This window comes from Phasianus colchicus, chromosome 19, assembly GCF_987193195.1.
Source record: "Phasianus colchicus chromosome 19, bPhaCol1.hap1.1, whole genome shotgun sequence".
In the NCBI taxonomy this organism is placed as follows: domain Eukaryota; kingdom Metazoa; phylum Chordata; class Aves; order Galliformes; family Phasianidae; genus Phasianus; species Phasianus colchicus.
This window is the reverse complement of record NC_143454.1, coordinates 5,086,020-5,105,837: the sequence shown is the minus strand read 5'-3', so window position 1 is coordinate 5,105,837 and position 19,818 is coordinate 5,086,020. Positions and strand designations below refer to the sequence as shown.

Here is a 19,818-nt window from a genome sequence, read left to right as displayed (position 1 = left end):
TTGTCCACAAAGTCCACCATTTATTCTGCAGTACCTGACAGCATGGGATGGCTTACAAGCACTCCTGCATCAGGCCAAGTTCTTTTGTTACGACGCAAGTTCCAGTTGGACTTGGATGTGCCTTCAAGAGAGCACTCTGTTAACCCGTTTAACCTGGAGAAGTTTGTTTTTTCGCGACAGTAAGGCGCATTCAGCACTTTTACACTCTCATCTTGGCTCTGCTTACTAACCTGACCTTGTGCACATAAGGACTCCACATATCAGATGACGGATGGTCTGCAGGCCTTGTCAGACCTTATGCATCCTTCACAACCAATTATTTCTGAAGTGCTGTTAGCCAGCAAACTCAAACAATCTTTTTCCCAAGCTGCCCTTTCACCCATGGCCTTGGCAAGCTTTAAGTGTAGAGCAATCTGAAAGGCTCTCCAGTTCAACTGACACGTTCCAAATGGATATTCAAGAAGAAACTGTTTATTTCAGTTTGAGAACTCCCTTCTCCTGGATCTTTTTCTAATAGAATTTTTGGTGCCCAGATGGTTTCTAAATTGAAACGGATTTCCTCTCCCTGCTCTGTCTCCCTTTAATTCTTTCCTCCTTTTGAAGACACAGAGACTGAGATGAGAGAGTTGCAATTGATAGCTAAGACGAGGAGGCTGCAGTCTCATGGATGGGAATGACTGTGAGCCAAGGCACCCACTTTACGTGCTCTGGGAGACCAGCCACTGCAGCGAGACTGCGGGAGGATGCCAAATGATGAGGTCAGCAGTTGTCCAGACCCCTTTGGTTTGGGGCTGTGCTCAACATATTGTACATAACAAGTAGATTTTTTTGATGGTTCTTCAGAAGTGGGCCAGATGGTGCTTACTGTGCTGTCTATTTACATCTTTCTGACCGGATTGCCACACTGCTTCTTACCTAAAAAACTGCCACTATTATTCACTATTATTACAACTTTTTTTTTAATTATTTTTTCCCCCACAATGAAGTTCATTTTTTACAAATATTCTGAATAAATGATAGTTTTTTTCAATTCTGGATTCCAAGAGACAAAGGTGCTCCACTTAGAGTGCATTTTTATTCCCAAAGTACTTTTGTCAGGGTAAGAAGTATTAAGCTACTTGGTAGATAATCACAAAATATATTCCTGATCTGCAGCTCGTGCTTGCACAAGTAACAGCCTGAATCAGGAACTTAACACTGCTCCCGGGCTGCCACCTAGCATCCCTGCCATTCAGCTCTGTTTTGTTGTTGCTCTGGTGAAATGGAATGTCTCCTACTTGTTTCTAAGAACTCTAATCTTAGGGATTAAAAGAAATGAAGTCTGACCTTTTTTTATCCATGTTAAAACATCATTACTGACCACTGGAACTTCTGAAAGCCATGCTGGCAAATTTGCCTTTTCTAAAGATGTGACACGAACTTGTCAGATGAATAAAGGCTCCTTAGCTGCAGAAGACCTCTGAAATAAGGGAAATTTTTAAAGGAAGGCAAATATGCAGTCCTACTCTGAGATCAAACAATCAGAAGTGAACACCAATCAGCTCACATTTTTAATATCATGATACGCAGGGAGAAATCTGCATCCTCCACATTTTTCTGAAGGGTTAAACCTGGATTAAACTTATGGGGAATATTCTTGTAGAAGATGGGTTTGCATGGAATCTTTGGTACTCGCAGATCAGAGTTCCAGCTAAGTTCCCAGCTGTTTCTAACTGGTCAGAATAGTTGTCAAAGACAGAACCATGACTTCATTATTTGCTTTACAGCAGATCAGCTGTAGTCTTGATCACGTGTCGAGGCATGTCAGGTTTAGGACTGAATAGAGATTTTGTGCAAAGGTACAAACTCAGCAGTGTTGCTTTTTCCCAGAACGCACAGACTGCCTGCTCAGAGCTGGTGTACAGAACTTCCATAGCGCTGCTGTCTGTTCATCTCTGCTGCTGCAACACACAGCAGATTGCTTTTCTGGCATAGAAGTGGTGCAAAACGATCGAGAATTGGGAAGAGTATGAATTTGTGAAGCGAAGGAATGTCTTATTAGAGGATAATAAGCCACTGAGCACATTCTTCCATTCCTCCAGCCAATTTAATTTTGAAACATTAAACATTATTGGCAGACACAAAAAGATAGTCTAGGTAAATAATATAGCTTATGCTTCGTTTAATTAACTGCCTGAAGTACCACACATGAAGCAGATTATTCTTCTGAGTCCTGACTGAAGCAAGGTTAAGGGAATATTTATAACATTACTATAATCTAATATGTGAACAAATGAACAGATACTGCATTCAAGAGAGCTGTAACAAAATAATGGTACTGCTAATGGGCGGTAGACTGGATAAATGCCAACATGTTCACTACCCTGAAAATAAAGGACTAGAAAACACACATATGGAATTAAACTAACAATTTGTTTGTCCCAGAGGCAGGTATCAGTTGAAGGAGCCCCTGGAAGGCACAAATAATGAATGCATTGCCTGTAAGGGAAGTGTTTATTTTTCTTTCTAGAAGGAGACAATTTCATAAAAGAGAGCATGAGAATTTGATATTCCTCCCAGCATTTTGAGGAGCTTATTGATGCTCCCCAGGGCCTGTCTGTCTGCAAGTGAGGGCAGCAGGCATTCCTATAGGCAGCTGCATGTGTAAGAGTGTATGAGCAGAGGTCCAGACTGGCAAACCTGAGAAACTGATGACAGGAAGCATATGCTGAAAAGCAGAGCAGTCTAATGAAAAGCATGGCTGGAGGGGGATGGGAATAAGGTGACTCAATGGAAAGGCTGCAGCTGAGAAGACAAATTTTCAGCAAACACAGAAGAAAAATTTATCGAGGTACTGGCTAACAAGAGGAATTTTTATACAACGCCACATGTCCTTCCCAAGTGTAATTCACTGGTAGCTCAGTACAGCTGTGTCACTCAGCCCTAGAGAAGAAAAATAATGCAGGTGGAATTCTATTCCCATTCGGCTACCTCCTACTGGCAAGCATCCCAGTGTGCAAGCATCTTTGCATGCCACTGCAGTGTTCCATACAGATACCCAGCATCTCGCTTTACTTCATAAACCTCAAAGTTACCCCAAAACATAACACAAATCCAAACTCAAGGAATTCTCCTGTAGTCCCATAGGCTGTGTCTATACTGAAAAATAAAGCAGGCTAAGTGCAGGGGCTCAAGCACTGATGGCTACAGTCAGCAACATGCCACTGCTGGCTGTCTCTCAGGCACCATTTTGACCTGTGCCAATGAGCAGTTTGCAGGGCAACACCCAGACACAGCTCTGTGAAAAATAAGTTCCAGGACCTTTTTGGTAATTTAGGCAAGAAAGCATCATACAGATTTCCTTACCTTACACTGCTCCAGGAGAGTTGGCACTGTCTGGAACTGCCAGTAAGCATTCATGGCACAGTGCAAGGCATTCAGCAACTCTTACTAGGAAAATAGCATTTTGATGGACTGCAACGCAGTTCTCAAATCACTTCCAGCATCTTGAACTGAAAAAAAGCACAGAAAACCCAATAACTGTGTGGTAGAGTGACACACACAATGCAAAACTGAGCTGTACTGTGTGAATGTAGCCAGTCTGTGGCTCTTGACACCTGGAACAGTGAACTGTCCATGATTTATTTAGAAAAGAACAGGCTTTAAATCCGTAAGTTACACTGATTCAGGTCATATCCTGAACCTACAGCCTTGTGGCATAGCAAGGCTTTTAGGATTCCAAAACCAACAGCTAAGATTTTGTCCTTGTGTCCATCCCCCATGCTGCAATCCCATAGCACTTCCCAGTATTTCAGTCAAAGGGAAAATAGCCCTGATTTCTCTCTCTGTACAAGCAACTTCCTAGAAGGAAACAAGTGTGCCCACCAGCAAGTTTCATGCCAGAGGTGCCTGCAGGGAAGGGTTTCTGACATGTCTGCTTCATGGCAACCTACTACATTTATACTGGTGGAATGCTTTCACACATAAAAATGTGCCCAGAACATCCAACAGCCTATCACTGTCAACAGAGTTCCTAATACAGATATATGACCAGTATCACCCCAAATAGATGCATCACAACCTCATGTGATGCCCCTGAAAACACATTAGGAAAAGTTCACTAGAAAACCAGCATGTATGTGGGATGAAAAAAGAGAAGGGAATAAAAGAACTCTTTGAATGGCTATGAACCCACTAATAACTGCAGTATTCATTCACAGGAAAGAATAGTTATGATATCAGAAACCACAAAGACATCTGCTTATTTTAGTGTTAGAGAAGATCCTCCCCAGGGGACACACGAGCATCCTACAAGGGCTCCCAGCACAACCCAGGTCATGCTCGCTCAGCCACGAGACTGCAGATGAGAATCAGGCTGCAGGGACCCCTGCTCAGCAGCTCCCTGTCGCCACTGTCACCCTGCCAACACCAGCCCTGCTGTGCATGTGGACACCCCCAAGCTCTGTGCAGACCAGGCTGTGAGCACAGCAGCTCTGATGCCAGAAGCTCTGTTGCTGGTGCTAAATGAGGACAAGAGGGTGGACGTTGTAGATTATCCTTTTGTTGTTGCCTATCCTGTTGTTGCCTTTTCAAGGTGTTTTTCTTGCTGTTTATTTTCAGTACCTTCATGTCCACTTACAAGGAACAAGTAATTCCAGTGATCACTTTAGGTCTGGGACTTGTAGCACACCAGATGTCAAGAAGAGTCATTGTGGGTCCCTTCCAATGCAGGATATTCTATGATTCAATTATACATAGTGCAGAAAATACTAAATGATATTATGGGACGGAGGCATGTAAAGGAAAATGAGATGATAGACTGCTTTGCAGGAAAGCAAGAACTTTACTGTCAGAGTGACAGAGCACTGGAACAGGCTGCTCAGAGAGGCGGTGGAGTCTCCTTCTCTGGAGATATTCAAGACCAGTCTGGATGCTTTTCTGTGGGACCTATTGTAGGGAACCAGCTTTAGCAGAGGGGTTGGACTTGATGATCTCTAGAGGTCCCTTCCAACCTTTACAGTTCTGTGACTGTGATCCTGCTCCAAGTTGGCCCATGGCTATCATTACTGCTGGTACCCCCATAGAGCTGTGCTGTACTGTAGTCTGAAGTACTGAGCTGTGTTTAGTTATTAGATGGGATCTGGTGAGCTTGGGTGTGACTTCATAGTATATGTTAAATGTTAACATTCACATGCTCTGGTCTGCTCACTCCCCACGCACAAGGCAGGCACTTACCCCAGTGCAGTGTATGTTCTGTCAGGCTGCTCCATGAACAAACTCAGCCCGTGACCTGCAATAGAAGCTGGTGCAAGATCTTCCTTCAGATCACAGAACTGTAAAAGCCCTCACATTTGCAACCGATCACAAATATCTTAACTAACAGCTGGAAACAGTAGGGTTTCAAATCCTTGGGTTTTAGGCAGAGCGTCAGCCCTTAAACACAAATCTGTGCTGGCAGTGAATGGTTTTTATGGGCACGTGGCCAGCTGAGGTGAAATCCATGCAGTGCTGAATGCACAAAGCTTGCACAGCATGAGGACACTGACTGCAAGCCACAGTCAGAAAGCTGTTTCTGTATATAGGATTTTGCAGAAACATCTCTTCCACAATCCAAAGAAAACAGCTTTATGAGAGAGCAGCTGGTGGCAACACACATCATTGCTCCTCCTTCATCCTCAGCTTTTCAGAGTAACTGCCACCATGCCCGTGCTGCAAGGCTGAGTGGTGCAACCCCATCCGGTGCTGCTCTGGGTCCCAGCACAGCTCTGCAGAGGGGGCAGTAGATGGAAAATGAAAGTATTTCAAATAGGTTTTGCTATGCTGTTTAATAGAAAAGGACAGAAGAAAAGCTATGCTTCAGCTGTTGCTGTTTTGTTGTTAGTGTGTTTTCATGTCACAAAACACTGAAGCAAAATCTATTAATAAAAGGAACAAAATATGGTGGGTTTTCTTTTGCTCTCTAAATGTTGTAGAAGTTGATTTATTTGGAAAGAAGAGACAAAGGAATAGAGAATACCATACAACAGATGCTGGTCTAGTTGGTTAGTCCACTCACATGGTGTAGCTATGAGTACAGTACAAGAAAGTCTAATTTCCAGGTTAAGTTAATTAACTTTTGATGTATCCCCAGGGCATGCGAAAGCAGAATGAGGCTCACCGTTAATATAAATTATATCTGTTGAGGTTGTTAATATTACGTATTCTGGAAACACACTTATTCTCATTAGAGAGAATACACACACTATATACAGCTGTAATGAGATGTGCAAGGTTAAGGTTTCCAAAAAAGACTTTTATATTAAAAAAAAATGTGGTCAGGATTCTCTGAATCTCCCAATGGAATACACTGAGTAGAGTCATAGCTCTCTCACAAATGTCTGAGCATTTGCATATCCTTTCAAATTAGTCAACATCCAGGATGTGCATCATTTTACTGAGCGGTCTTTTTTTGTCAGATATTTCTATTAGTGGCATTTCAGAATACCCTGCAGCATGCAGAGAGCAAAGCAGGTCACAGATACAGTGGGTATTCTCACGATCCCTCAGTTTGAGTCAAGTCTTCTCTTGTGCAGAAAGAATCCAGCTAGGTTTAATCTTTCTGTAGGGCAAACTTCAAAGCTTTTCTACCTGCTCAGCTTAACCGAGATCTTTTTTTTTTTTCCCCTAGAAGTGTGCAGAACCTAATTTCTAAGGATAGTTTTTTTTTCATGTAGATGCCTGCAGGTTCTTAAATGCTACGGTTTTGTTAATTTATCCTTGTCTAGGAGCTGCCAACCCCCTTCAGTCTGGTGCTGCCAGGCTCCCTGCTATCCTAAGATTTTATCAAGACAATCTCTGGACTCAGGACAAATGACAAATTTATTTCTAGGTTGGCATAAACACATCCCAGGAATATGAAAAGAATATGACTAGTCACCCATGTCCCAGATAACAGGTGGAACGTGTTTTATTTCAGCTGGGATAAATAAGGCAATACCAAAACTGCTCTCCATTGAGCTGAGAGTGCTCAGTATGCTCCTGTATCATTAAGAGATGCAGTAACAGTTTTGTTTGCTGAAAAAAGCTATGAGATAAAACTCCTCACTGAATCCATGGATCTATGATGGATGAGCTGCTAGCACAGCACTGGCCTCTGACACCGAAAGACTTACCAGCAGCACATCATTAACAGTCAAAAGGAAGCCACTGTGGATGTTATCAGTCCATTGCATTACAACTTCCCAAGAAGAGCAATTTGTTATTTTAGAGTCTAAAATCACCTAAATAAAGGTATGCATGTCAAAAGCATTCAGATATGGGATTATGCCACATCATTTTTTAGAGGCGCCATCAACAAGTTGAACTTACTTTCATTAATAAAAACCATCAAACATCTTATGAAGGTTAAAAAGTATTTTCTTGCAGGGCCAAATGTCGTGATAACTGGAGGAAAATACAAATCCTGGGAATAAAGGCTGCTTTGAACTTCCTGGGAAAAAAATCAGAAGAAAAAAATTGATGATAAGGAGTTGGATAAGAAAGAGCATGAGAAGGAGACAGTGTAGAGAGGGGGAAAAAAGCAAGGCAGTGTCCCTGCAGAAACTTTACAGGGGCTTTTAACTACTAGAAAATGTGAATCAGATGCCCACAAGCATAAATGAGCACAGCTCCCCTGACTTCAGAACTCCTGACATACTAGGTGAGTCTAATAAATGAAAATGAGGTGAAAATACTTGATACTCTAGCTCCACACGCATCAGTAGAATTTTATACGTTGCCTTTTTACTTGAAAGTTTCTTGTATTTACATTCAACAATAGAAAGGGAAAATTGGCAGCAGAATGTGTGATGTGAGTGTCCTATAGCCAGATAGGAATCAGCTGCTTCCTCTACACCTTTGGCAGGGGAGCATATTCCAAGCAGAGAGGGTGCGATGGAATGCAGTCACAAAGCACAACATTTGGGCATGGTTTAAGCAGGTAACAAATCATCTGGGACTGTCGAAGCTATTGCCAGCTAGAGCACAATAAACATCTTCTGCAGAGGCTGTGCACAATGCTGCTTTATAAAGAAGCACAGGCAACCTCAGGGATACTTCTATCAAGTGTGAAAACAGCACAGATATTGCAAAGAAAACACAGTGAAAATGATTTCAGTTGTTGAATGTATATTCAGGACACCAGACAGGACACTGTGGCTGTCACCATTACAGCTTTTCAGCTTGGATACCACTAATTGGCTTACAGCTAAGTTAATTACATCTGTCTGTTCACGATGCAGTCGAATCTCCCAGCTGCCGTGTCATACCACCAAAATTACACTGACTTCCAAGCAGAAGAATGGCTTAAAAAGCTTTGGCTGCAAATCTGTCCCTCTGCATTGAAAATGGGTTTAATTAAAAGAATTGAATGAAAAGCACTGAACAAGAACGTAGTAAACAAGTGAGAGCACACAGTGGTTTTGTCAGAGTGATGTGAAGCAACTCGGAGCGAGTGCTAAGCAGGGCTCACATTCTGTGCAAGAGCAAAAGGGACCAGAAAAAGATGTATGACTTTCTGCAGACACACGATGAAACGTTTCCTTTTATTGGCTGCCAGCTTTGCTAACTCCCCAAAGGCGCTTCTTTGGTAACCTGGCCTGATCAAAAGCTTCCCAGCATAAAACAGCACCTCTCTGGACAGACAGATCATCCAAGCACAAAGTGAGGATAATGCCTCCCAGAACTATCAGGAGCCTAAAAATGTTAATGATTGTTTATAATGCTACAGTGAAAGGAAATGCAAAGGAAGGGATCTGCAGGCAACTCTCCCACTTTCCATTCCTCGTGAACTTTCTCAGAGATTCATCCTGTCTCATTCACCTCACAGCACTCAGCTTTATAAGTTCTTGCAATAAACGTCTTATGCAGAGGCTGCTCAGGATGCTGTCTTAAAAAAGCAAAGCCCATTCTGCTTCCAGATAAGCAATACCACCTATCACAACAGGAGTATTGTGAGTGACCATTCTATCAGATTTAATTAAGAACTCCAGGCTAGCCCACAGCAGCACTGAGGAAGGCTCCCAGCTGCAGAACCAAGCTTGGCACGTCAGGCTTTGTTACAAAATCTGCATCTTTCTGTGCCAAGGTGGTATCTGTGGGAAATACCTTCATTTCCAAGCTGTATTCGGGGATTACTGGAGAGAATTAAAGGACAAGAAAGGAATGGGGAGATGGGGTAAGAAAAGAGGTTGGCAGGTAGCTCTATGTTAAAGGTACGTATGTTAAAGGTATGGCTTTACAAACTGGATTATCAGTAAATGAAAAGTCCCTTAACCATTACATTCTCTCTCAAGATTCAATTGAGCCTTCATGTTGGCCAGTTCACTTCATCCCTTCCCCCAACTCCCAAGTGGAAACATCAGCTCCAACTACTTACACTCTCTCACTTAGACTTTTCCTATGACACTGTCTGGGTAATATTCAAATTTCCATTCCATCAATTCAAAGAACAACAATCCCCAACTTTGGATGCACTGGATAAAGGGATTAAATCTGTGTACTGTTTACATGTCTCCAAGCTTTGTCTAAAACAAAGGGATGGGTTCCATGCATGATTCTGATGTGCTTAAAATCTAAGCTAGAACATAGCAGGCTCACAGATGATTGGGTGTTTTTCTGTAGGATATTTAATTACAATCATATCACTGCCCTCGCATACTGCATTCCTTTCTATACCATTTGCAGCAGAAATGGTCTGAAACAGAGTCCAAAAAAAGATATATACATACCAGTAGTGTATCCATGGGATTTACACTATTTCAGATAGTTATTGAACCATTACTCAGCAGCCAGAACAACTTGTAGCCACTGCTGGAAGACTTTTACTGGGACTGGCTTAAGTAGGATGCTGTAACATCCAATCTCCAGATTAGGCTTAGTACTGCTGAATCTAAAATATGCAGTCTTCTGAACAGTGGAAATGGTAGTGTTACTTGCAAGCCTGACAGACAGTAGAAAAACCAAACTCAGCTGGGTTTAAAGTCTACGGAGAATGATGTCCTACTAGCTTTGCTAAATTCTGGCTCCTTTTGGACTTCTTCACAGCTGGAATGGACAGACATCAATTTGATCTCACTCCCTTGATCTGCTCTTTCCTGTGTCTGTCATTCTGTCTCATGTTGAGGCAGAGAAGAAAGAAAGGAAACTGTAAAAAATCTCTTCCTCACATTTCTTACAGCCGCCTCCTTTCTCAGTTCCCTTTCTCTCTGCTAGCACAAGGTTGAGTTCTCCCCAGGACTGAGTTTGGATCTGTGAGAAGCTGTGCAGAGCTGGGAAGCAAACATCACAAACATGTTGTGCTACAGGAAGAAAAACACTGAGCAAAGAGCAAGCTGACAGCGTGTACCTGGCAGGTTGCTGTGCCTGGTGGAGTTTCCTCTGCTTTGCTGAGATACAGAACTCCAAAACCCTAGGGAAGTCAGCACAGCTTGTGGTGTGGATGGTGCCACAGAGAACATACTTCTCAGTGCTATTCCAGGTCAGGTCTGCCATCAAGGAGCTGCTTCTCACTGCAGGCACATAATACTGATGCTCGACTGTTACTTTTTTCCCAGTCCCTGCTGTACACCTCTTCCTTCACATCTGTGGTCCTATCTGGAACCATGCACTTGAACCATGCTGTGATAAAAAGTTAACATAATAAGTAACTGGCAAAGCCAAATTGCTGGCAACATCTGGTGAGTGAGTCATTCTTGCTATAGGAGCCATTTCCTTTAAAGTGGAAAGAAAGGATATAATACAGAAATAAGCAACCAGTCATTGAACTTTCCATAAATAATATTTCCTCCTCTTTTTCTATCACCAACTGACTTGAACTTCTTGCTCTCTCCCCTGCCATCTAAGTTCCCAGCTCCTGGTTCTAGCAATTTGTCAATGAACTGCAAAAGGAACAGCATGAGTCATCCTGAGCCCAGACAAACAGTAGCCCATGGGGAACATTCTCCCACTCCAGAGGGGGAGATTTTATTCCTTGGCTTTAAAATCTCCGTGCAATTAGAACAGAAAAGGGGAAGAAAAAAAAGCTGTTCCAAACATGATGTCAGTGTTTCCACTACTTCATAGGGAAACCATGTCCCTTTCCTATTTTAAAGATGAAATATTAGTGCTGATTTTCCTGCCAGTCGTGTGTGTGCGAGGAAAAGGGAGGGAAGAGGGAGAAGGATTTGCTGGATTCTTTTACCTAACTATGAAAATATCAAGAGCCTGCATCAGCTGAGAAGTGGGAAGCAGCTGGGTTGTGTCTGCAGGGAACACAGCAGCCAAGCAAACTCTACGATGGAAAGCTCCCTGCACTGAACAAAGTCTGAGATAGCCCAACCTTCACAGCCCTCTCACTTCTACAGTGTTACATGAAAAGAGTCCGTATTCAGAAATTAGTCAAGGGTTAAAAAGAAGAAAGTGATGTAGCTGCAGAATGACTATCTGGCTATGCAACACTAAGAATACACCTATTCTGACAGATTAAACTGGGCAGAAGAGGCCAAAGACTGAATGCAGGGGATCCAACAGGCCCATAGACATGCCAACATCAAATATTGTCTTCTCGGTCTGAGGTTGTTGATTATTTGTCCTTTTATTTCCAGGGAGAAACTGGTTATCACCTTTGAGAACGTTTTCCATCAGTCTTTTATTTTTGTAATAAACAGAGTGCAATGCTTAAATCCCCGTCTCTTCCCTCCCATCATGTGAAGATCCGCAAGGAATGTGGTTTTTGTTTACAGAGGTAAGAAATTAAATACAGCTTGACCTTGTCTGCCCTATTCCATTAAATACCATCCGTCAGACGTTAGAAGCAAAGAACAGAGGAAGGGTACAGTCCCCAAACACATCAAATATCATTTATGCACTTATTGCTTTCCCTCATTTCGATACTGACTTTGCTTCTTTCAGCACAAACAATGCTCAGCGGTCCTCTCACTTTTCAACATGGTTTCTGAAATCAGAGATCACATCTGCCTCCCGGGGCAGCAGCCGCAGCACCCTGCCACTCCAGGAGGAACTGCAACATACGATTTTGTCTTTATTACACTGCAAATGATGAAGTCATGGAGATCTGTCAGAGAATGAGGCATATGTCCTTGCAATGTAATCCTGCCCTCACAGTTATCCCTGGGGACACTGCTGCAGGAAAAGATTTGGGAAGAGGGGAAAACGGCTTTCCCATCAACAGCTGAACTCAGACAATACCTGTGGCTCAATCTCTGGCCGATTCAGTGTTCTTTTGTGGTTATAGTGAGGTAACCCTGGCAAAGAAAAAGCCATTTGCTCAGAAAATGTAATCAGGCACAATATGATCCATCGTCCTCTGCTTGCTTTATATTAAGGAAAATCAAAACCAGCTTATAGCAAAAGGCTGAAGACTAGACATTCTGTTCACGCTTAACACGTAGCTTTCGTCATCGCTCCAAAAATGTAATGGCCGCATGGAGAAGGGCACAGTAACTGGAAAATATTTCAGTTCTGTTGTGCACTGTCAATAAGGAAGGAAAGGATGTATCTGCACAACGTGGTGCTTCCACCATGCAGAGATCCATGGCAGTCAGCTTTGCCAGGCTAACCCTGTCTGTAGGAAGAGTCACATTAAGACAGCTCTCCTTACATAGAGCAGCATATCTCGAAAAAAAAAATGCTTTCTATCTGCCAAAAATACCACTAAAAGCAGAAAACTGAACAGGAAAAACAAGAGGACTCACTAGCAACTGAACAGCAGTGTTGGTGTGTGGAACAAGAGAGCTCCTCCAGACCACTAGGAGCATGGTGGAAGTAGGAAGAAGAGAAAAATGAAGAAACAGAAAAGAAAGAACAGAACCCTAGGTCTAGGAGAGAAATAAAAAGGAGACACGGGGCAGATGATGGAAATATTTATGAATTGCAAACATCTAAACTTCTGCTTTCACCCTTAAACCAATGAGAAGAAATCAAAATTCATTCACCTCCTTGTGTTCACGACCGTGTCTCAAATTATCTCCCAAACAATGGCTTTTACTCTTGCTTCAAAGAGTCAAATGGAATGCAACAGGAAATCTAGTTGTTACTCCATTTCTTACCCAGAACACATTTTTCCCCATAATTTCCCTAAGATCTGGAGTTTGAATGAGCATCTTACCAAGCATAAGAACTGGTATAGCACAAAGGATGGGCATACAATTCTGCAGGGTCTGAATGCTTAACCACGCACTCTATTCAAATCCTCTGACCTCAGGGTGGGAACTATTGTGTTCTCAGTCTGTAAGCAACACCATCCAGATTTTTTTTTTCCAGGAAATTTACTTCTCCATGTGCACATACATGTTTGCTTCTGACAGCTGCCTCCAATCCTCCTCCTCTGCATTTCATCCACCATGTTCTTGAGGACCAAATGCCTGTGGCCCATTAAAAGCTGAAGTCTGCAAAGGGATCTGTGGGAAGCTGCTTGCAGAAGGGCAAACACAGTCACTAGGAAAGCCCTTGTTGAACCATCAACACCAGATCAATTGCATACAGAAGTGTGTCATTAGCCAAGATAACTAATTCTGGAAGCTATTTCCCTGGGAGTCTGGGAGATTTTGAGAGCCACAACTAAGTTATAAAGCATGACAAAAAAAAAAAAGAAATACTGTTTCAAATTACTGAATTCCCTGTCCTGCATACAAGAGAACGGCAACTCATCCAGAAACAAGAACCAGCTGAGTTTAAACAAAATTCAAATCATGTGACTTTTCACTTAACAGTGGTGATTACACAATTGTTGTTTGGTTATATAAGCAAGCAGACCACGCTGCCTGCAAATAATCAAGTTAAAATCTTGAAGGTCCAGAGCTGTAAACATCCTTCCCTTCCCATTGGGAGTCCAAAGATCTTTTTGAAAGAAGCAGCATGGATCTCATTATACCAAAAATATCTAGTGATTAGATTTTGTTATGGGTAACATCTTTGCCAAATTTCATTTATAAACCTTATTTTGTTTTTAAAGATAAACAAAAGCCAAAAATACCAATCTGGTAAGCATTATCACTTTCGGAAAGATGGGCACTATGGCAAAAGCCTTTTCTGACTCAGGACAGTTTCATTTTGCAAGGATTTATAGAAATGCAAATGTTTTAAATTGTTAGTGTCTTTTAGTTATTTTACTTTTCCTACAAAATGAGCAGGATGTACTGTCCAGTTTCAGCTGACTCCTGTAAAGAGTAACATGAAAGGAAGGAGAACAACATCAGTAGCTGCAAGAAAACACAGTGTTTGTTATAGCCCAGAAAACTGCTTGAACACTAAACTGAATGCTGAACTTTGCATTCTGGGATGTAAATGCATGCTTTACATCATATGTCCTCAGTCCATTTACATCCAAGTGAATCTGTACAGTGCTCAGACGTACAGAAGTGCAGTAGCCAGTAAAAGTCGGATTCCTACATAAAATATCATGATTCCAACCCTGTGTATCACAGAGATCCACGTAACTGCAAAAAATAAAAAAATAAAAACATAAAAATCTTCCTGTAACACTTGGAATGTATTCAATAGATTTTTCTTCAGAAAAATGCAAAAATCCACAAATGGTCCTACTAATGGTAGTGGTAAGGAAGCACTTCACAATTGTTAATAGTAACCTATCATACCAAAGCGATGTACCACCCCACCGCAAGCAGAACTGCTGTCTTATTCCAGCTGGAGTTCCCTTCCCCTTACTGCTACATGCTACCTCACAAGCTTTTTGACCACCTCACAAGCTTTTTGACCAGCCTTAATCCTAAAGAATTATCTCTGTGCAGAGAAACCTCAATGCAGACTGCAGACGCTCTCCCAGGATGGTCCCAGCAAGCTCAGCAGCACTCTGCAAAGCTAAGCTTCAACTCTGAAAGGTTTTCCTTACCTCTGATTACAATCAGCAGCAATTTGATACTGCTTTTAGACAGCCAGTGAGAAATCAAAGCAGCCTGCAGGACAGCAAGACATCACAAAGCAGCACTCACCCCTGATGATTCCCTCTCCTCTAAGCTGATTAAAGTCAAAGTTAAAATCCAACCTGGCCTCCTTTCCACAGAAGTCTGTCCAGAGTTGGTTAGACCCTTGCTGAACTGGCCAATGCTTCTGAAAGCAGAATCCAGGTTTTTGAGATTCAAGCTGCATCATGAATGATTTGCACAGTTCCCCTAAATACACCCATAAATAGAGTTTTCAAATATCTGCAGTGAGACTCATATAAGGAGTAATGGCCAGACTGACATAAATCTCAGAAAACGTGTTTGGTTCAGATGAGCCTAAAGAAGTTTAAACACTGAGCCAAATCTGTTTAATCTGGAAATGATGCTGGAAATCTTATAAAGTCAGGCTTTCTTGAAAGATTTGTAGTACTTCCCTATTTTCATGTGGTCAAAAATTACTGTTAAAAAAAAAAAAAAAAGTCTTTTTATGCTATTTCAGTATTTCAGCTTTACATTTAGGCCAAAATCAAAGCTGTTTTAATTTTTTTTTTTTCCAATAAGCTCTAACCAGCCTGTAAAAAGAGGGTTTCAATTAAATTTAGGTTGATATGTTAAGATTTGTTCCATAATCCTCAACATAATACTCACATGCTTTTTGACCTTTGTTAAAATATTATTCATCAGCCATGTTTCCATTTTACCAGCAAAGTTTTTAATTGCTATGGCCAAGGCAATCCCCTCGTGTGAGGATAATACCCAGAAATGCAGTGTGACATCCCCCCTCAGCTTTGCAGGGGACCCCTGCTTACGTTCCTTCTGCCACTGTCACTATGATACAGCCAACTCCAGAGAGCCACCTAGGGCTGCCCAAAGCATCCAGAGCATCCCAGCAGCTGCTCTTCCCACAGAGAGAACCTCTTGTTCTGCAACGTGAGTGCCTTGTTATGCCGAAGTAATAAGCATCAAATGCAATTCTCTGGTGCCCACAGCAGGCCTTTTATCTGCCCCAGATGCTTGCTAATGAAAAGGGGTTGCTGCTCCTTCTGCTGAGTCCAAAAACTTTAAGTGGCAGCGGTGACTCCTGCCAATTCCGGATCTAACTCTAGGAAAGTTGCATTTTCCAACCCCACCAAAAGAAATGCCTTTTACATTATTCATGCATGTGGTCTCTTACCATATGAGGAGGCAGGCTGAGAACGGGAAAAGCCAACGTTAATATTTGCACAAACCAACCCAGGCCAGAATCAGAACAAGTGAGACAGTATGTTCTTGAATCTTGCAGCAGTGTAACCATCAGGCAGCAGACGAGGGGCTCCCAAGGATGGTTGCTCATGAGCTCTAATAGATTTTCAATCCTGATTCCTGTAACCCTGCAATACAATGCACAGATTATATGGTAACAGTGAAACAAGAATGCAATGACATCACATTTCTAGCCGTATGCCTCAGCAAATATTAGGTGCTGGCAATACTGCAATATCATGAATGTCTGCTAGTAGGCTTTTACCATCAGGCTGTGCTACCTCTCCTTTGTGGCCCATTCCCTATGGAAAATATGGAGATGACACCAAGCTGGGGGGAAGTGTGCATCTGCCTGGGGGTTGGAAGGCCTTACCGAGGGATCTGAACAGGCTGATCAATGGCCCGAGGCCTGTGGGATGAAGTTCAACAAGACCAAGTGCCGGGTCCTGCACTTTGGTCACCACACCATACAGCACAGCAGGCTTGGAGCAGAGAGACTGAAAGGTGAAAGAAAAGGATCTAGGGATGTTAATTGACAGTCAGCTGAACACGAGCCAGCAGTGTGCCCAGGTGGCCAAGAAGGCCCACGGCATCCTGCCTGGTGTCAGCAGCAGTGCAGCCAGCAGGAGCAGGAGGGGATCGTCCCTCTGTGTGGCACTGGTGGGGCTGCAGCTCAGTGCTGTGCTCAGTGCTGGGCCCTCACTGCAGTGCAAGCATGGAGGCCCTGTTCCATCCCTGTGTCCAGAGATGGGCATGGAGCTGGGAGGGGTCTGCAGCACAAGTGTGATGGGGAGCGGCTGAGGGAGCTGGGATGGGTCAGTGTGGGGAAGGGGAGCTCAGGGGAGAGCTCAGTGCTCTCTACAACTCCCTGAAAGAAGGTTGTGGAGAGGTCAAGGTTGGCCTCCACCCCCAAGTAACAGTGATAGGATGAAAGGAATTGGCCTCAAGTTGTGTTGGCGTGGTTCAGGTTAGATACTGGGAAGAATTTCTTCTCTGAAAGAGTGGTAATGCATTGGAACAGGCTGCCCAGGGGAGTGGTGGAGTCATGGTCCCTGGAGAAAGGGTAGATGTAGCATTTAGTGGGCAATATTAGTAGCAGGTGGACGGTTGGACTAGATGATCTTAGAGGTCTTTTCCAACCTCAGTGATGCTATGATTCTATTCCACACCTTCTCTATACCATAGCAGTCAGGTGGGGGCAGATGGCATTGGGCTGTGCTCTCCCTTTCCTTCCCACAGACATGCCTCCTGCTGTGGAGCAGGGCAGATTTTGTTGCATGCAGGTTCACATGGAGGTGACAGATATGGTGGTAACAAATGGGCTTTTACAATAAAGTGCTCACAGTAAGGATCACATCCATTCTCTTCAATTTCTCTCTCTCTCAAAATGAAAAGCACAGGCAAAAGCAAAGGGATCTTCTGCCATGCAGGAATGTTCTGGTGTTTGGAATTTCTCATTAATAAAAGCTTTCATCAGAAGCCCACTTTAGCATAAACAATCAAATGTTAGAAGAAATATTTCAGAGAAATACCATTTCTAAGAAAATCACCAAAAAGAAAACCCTTCATTCAGAAAAACTACAAGATATCCATAGGATATTCCAGTGATTACAAATCAGATTTGAAGCTAGAACAAATTTCCCTTGGGTCTAGAGGAAAATAAACTAACTTAATTTAATTGAGGGCATGGGCTCTGGAAGTAAATCCGTGGCAGTGAATGCTGGCAGAGTGCATCACAAAATCTACCTTTGGTGCCAAAGGAATATTAGAGTTGTGAAACACACAGCTTGGAAAAAATCTGCTAGATTTTGTAAAAAGACGTTTTGAAAAAAAATAATAATCCTTTCTAGAAATACTCGCAAACCTAAAAACCTTTACTGAGAAGAGGAGACCATCTCAGATGAAATGTATGTCCCATCCCAGAGGATTCTGGAAGATGAATCCAGAAAAGTGACTTGGCACTGGGGAAGATTGGTTTGGCAAAGATGAAAAATGTAATGTTCCAGATAGGATGAACTGGAGAAGACCACAAAATGATGTGGAAAACACAAACAAAGCAAATGAGGAAGAACCAGAAACAAATTTTAAGTCCTAGGAGAGGGTTAAAAACCTTTCAGATGAAAAAGCAAGAAGGGGTTGGTTTCCCACTAATCCAATTCTATGGCATTGCATGTCAGTTGGCAACATAACATGGTGGCATAATATTTGGAGTGGCATTTGTGAATATAAATGATAGGAAGGAAGAAAGTGAAAATAAAGGCTGTTGGCAGAAGAATTTCATCTTGATGAGAAAGTTTAGCAGCCTTGCTCAAAGCTTTCATTAATAAATGGCCATAAGCTGATCAATAATAAGAAGAGGATGGAAATGAGTAGGATTTTAATCATCATAAAAATAAGGTTTCGAAACAGCCTGCTTACAGGAGTGGTGAGACTTGTTTTTGATTTGAGAAAACCCATCTTGATGCATTTATGAATGCCATTACAATATGGTTGCTGGAGAGTCTGTAACTAGGCATGACTCCAGAAGTCCTTCAGCATCATGTCACTCTCAGTGTCTGTGCTTCTTCCATCATAGGGCTGTACCTCATTCATTGCAACTCCCCCTACTGAAGTGATTCCGTGTTCACCATCTGAATAAAAAGCAAAGTCATTTTTACAGGAAATGTGCCAGCCCTTCTTTCATGTTTACTGCAATATCTAAAGGCCCATCACCCAGCAGCAAGGCAACTTGGTCTGATGCCTTCAAAATCAATTTCAGCAAGACTTTGGAAAGGTCTCAATGACAGGGTGGGCCCACTTTCAGATGTCACGCTGTTTCCACAGCTAGATTTCAAATCCTTTTTCTCTAAAGGTCAGAAATAATTAGCACCATCATCTTGCTCCTGCCCATCCCAGAAATGAGGATGATTTGTAAAAATTTGGACTCACATCCCACTTTGGACTCTGGCATTGCCCAGGACTCTAACCAAAGCTAAGCACTTCATCAAGACCTCATGCATGAACACAGTTTGCTTTGCCAAAGGCTACATCCTGAGAGCTTCTTTACAACAATCGCACAGATGATTTGTTTTCTCATAACTGGTTAGATTCTAAATATTTGATCTGAGCGTGGAGAGAAAACCAGAGAGTCAGTGCCAAGCACCAGATCCCAGCCCCAATCCAGGCCTTGCAGTTAATGTGTCACCAAACAAACACTGGTCAGGCAAACATCATTTATTTACATTGCAGCTAAGTCAGTAGCCAGCTTCTACCACAGAGAGACGTGCAACAAGCACAGCAATCTGCATCTGGACTTTGAGATACATGGGAGCTAACAGAAGAGAAGGAAAGGCAGCCCTGCCAGCTGCTCACCGCCCTTGCTCTTGATGGGTGAACAGTTTTCCTTTGCTCAACTGTTGCTTAGGGCTCTACTCAAGGATAAACAGCACACATGTCCCAACAACAAAGTGAGGAGTACTCCAAATAATCTGAAGGACAAAGTTCAGAAACAGTGCCCCCAGAGTGGGCATTAAAGGGAGATGCCTATGTGCCTTCGTCCTGCTCTTTGTATGTTCCCATGCTGCACAACAGAGCTTGCTCTGACTAGCCTCATTCACGATTAAGAACACTACAAATTTTTTTTTTTTTTTGCTTTGAATAACTCTCTGATTTTACACGAGCATATGAGTAACTTCACTAC

The 19,818-nt window shown here is 42.6% G+C and overlaps 1 long non-coding RNA gene across 1 annotated transcript in view; it reads right to left on the bottom strand.

The window, feature by feature from the left end:
• LOC149915448 (uncharacterized) overlaps positions 1-3,454 on the bottom strand; it is a 36,931-nt gene extending 33,477 nt beyond the window's left edge. Inside the window, exon 1 of the long non-coding RNA XR_016458896.1 lies at positions 3,346-3,454. This is a non-coding gene — a long non-coding RNA (uncharacterized LOC149915448). The remainder of the gene's footprint in view (positions 1-3,345) is intronic.
• Positions 3,455-19,818: the final 16,364 nt, after the last annotated feature.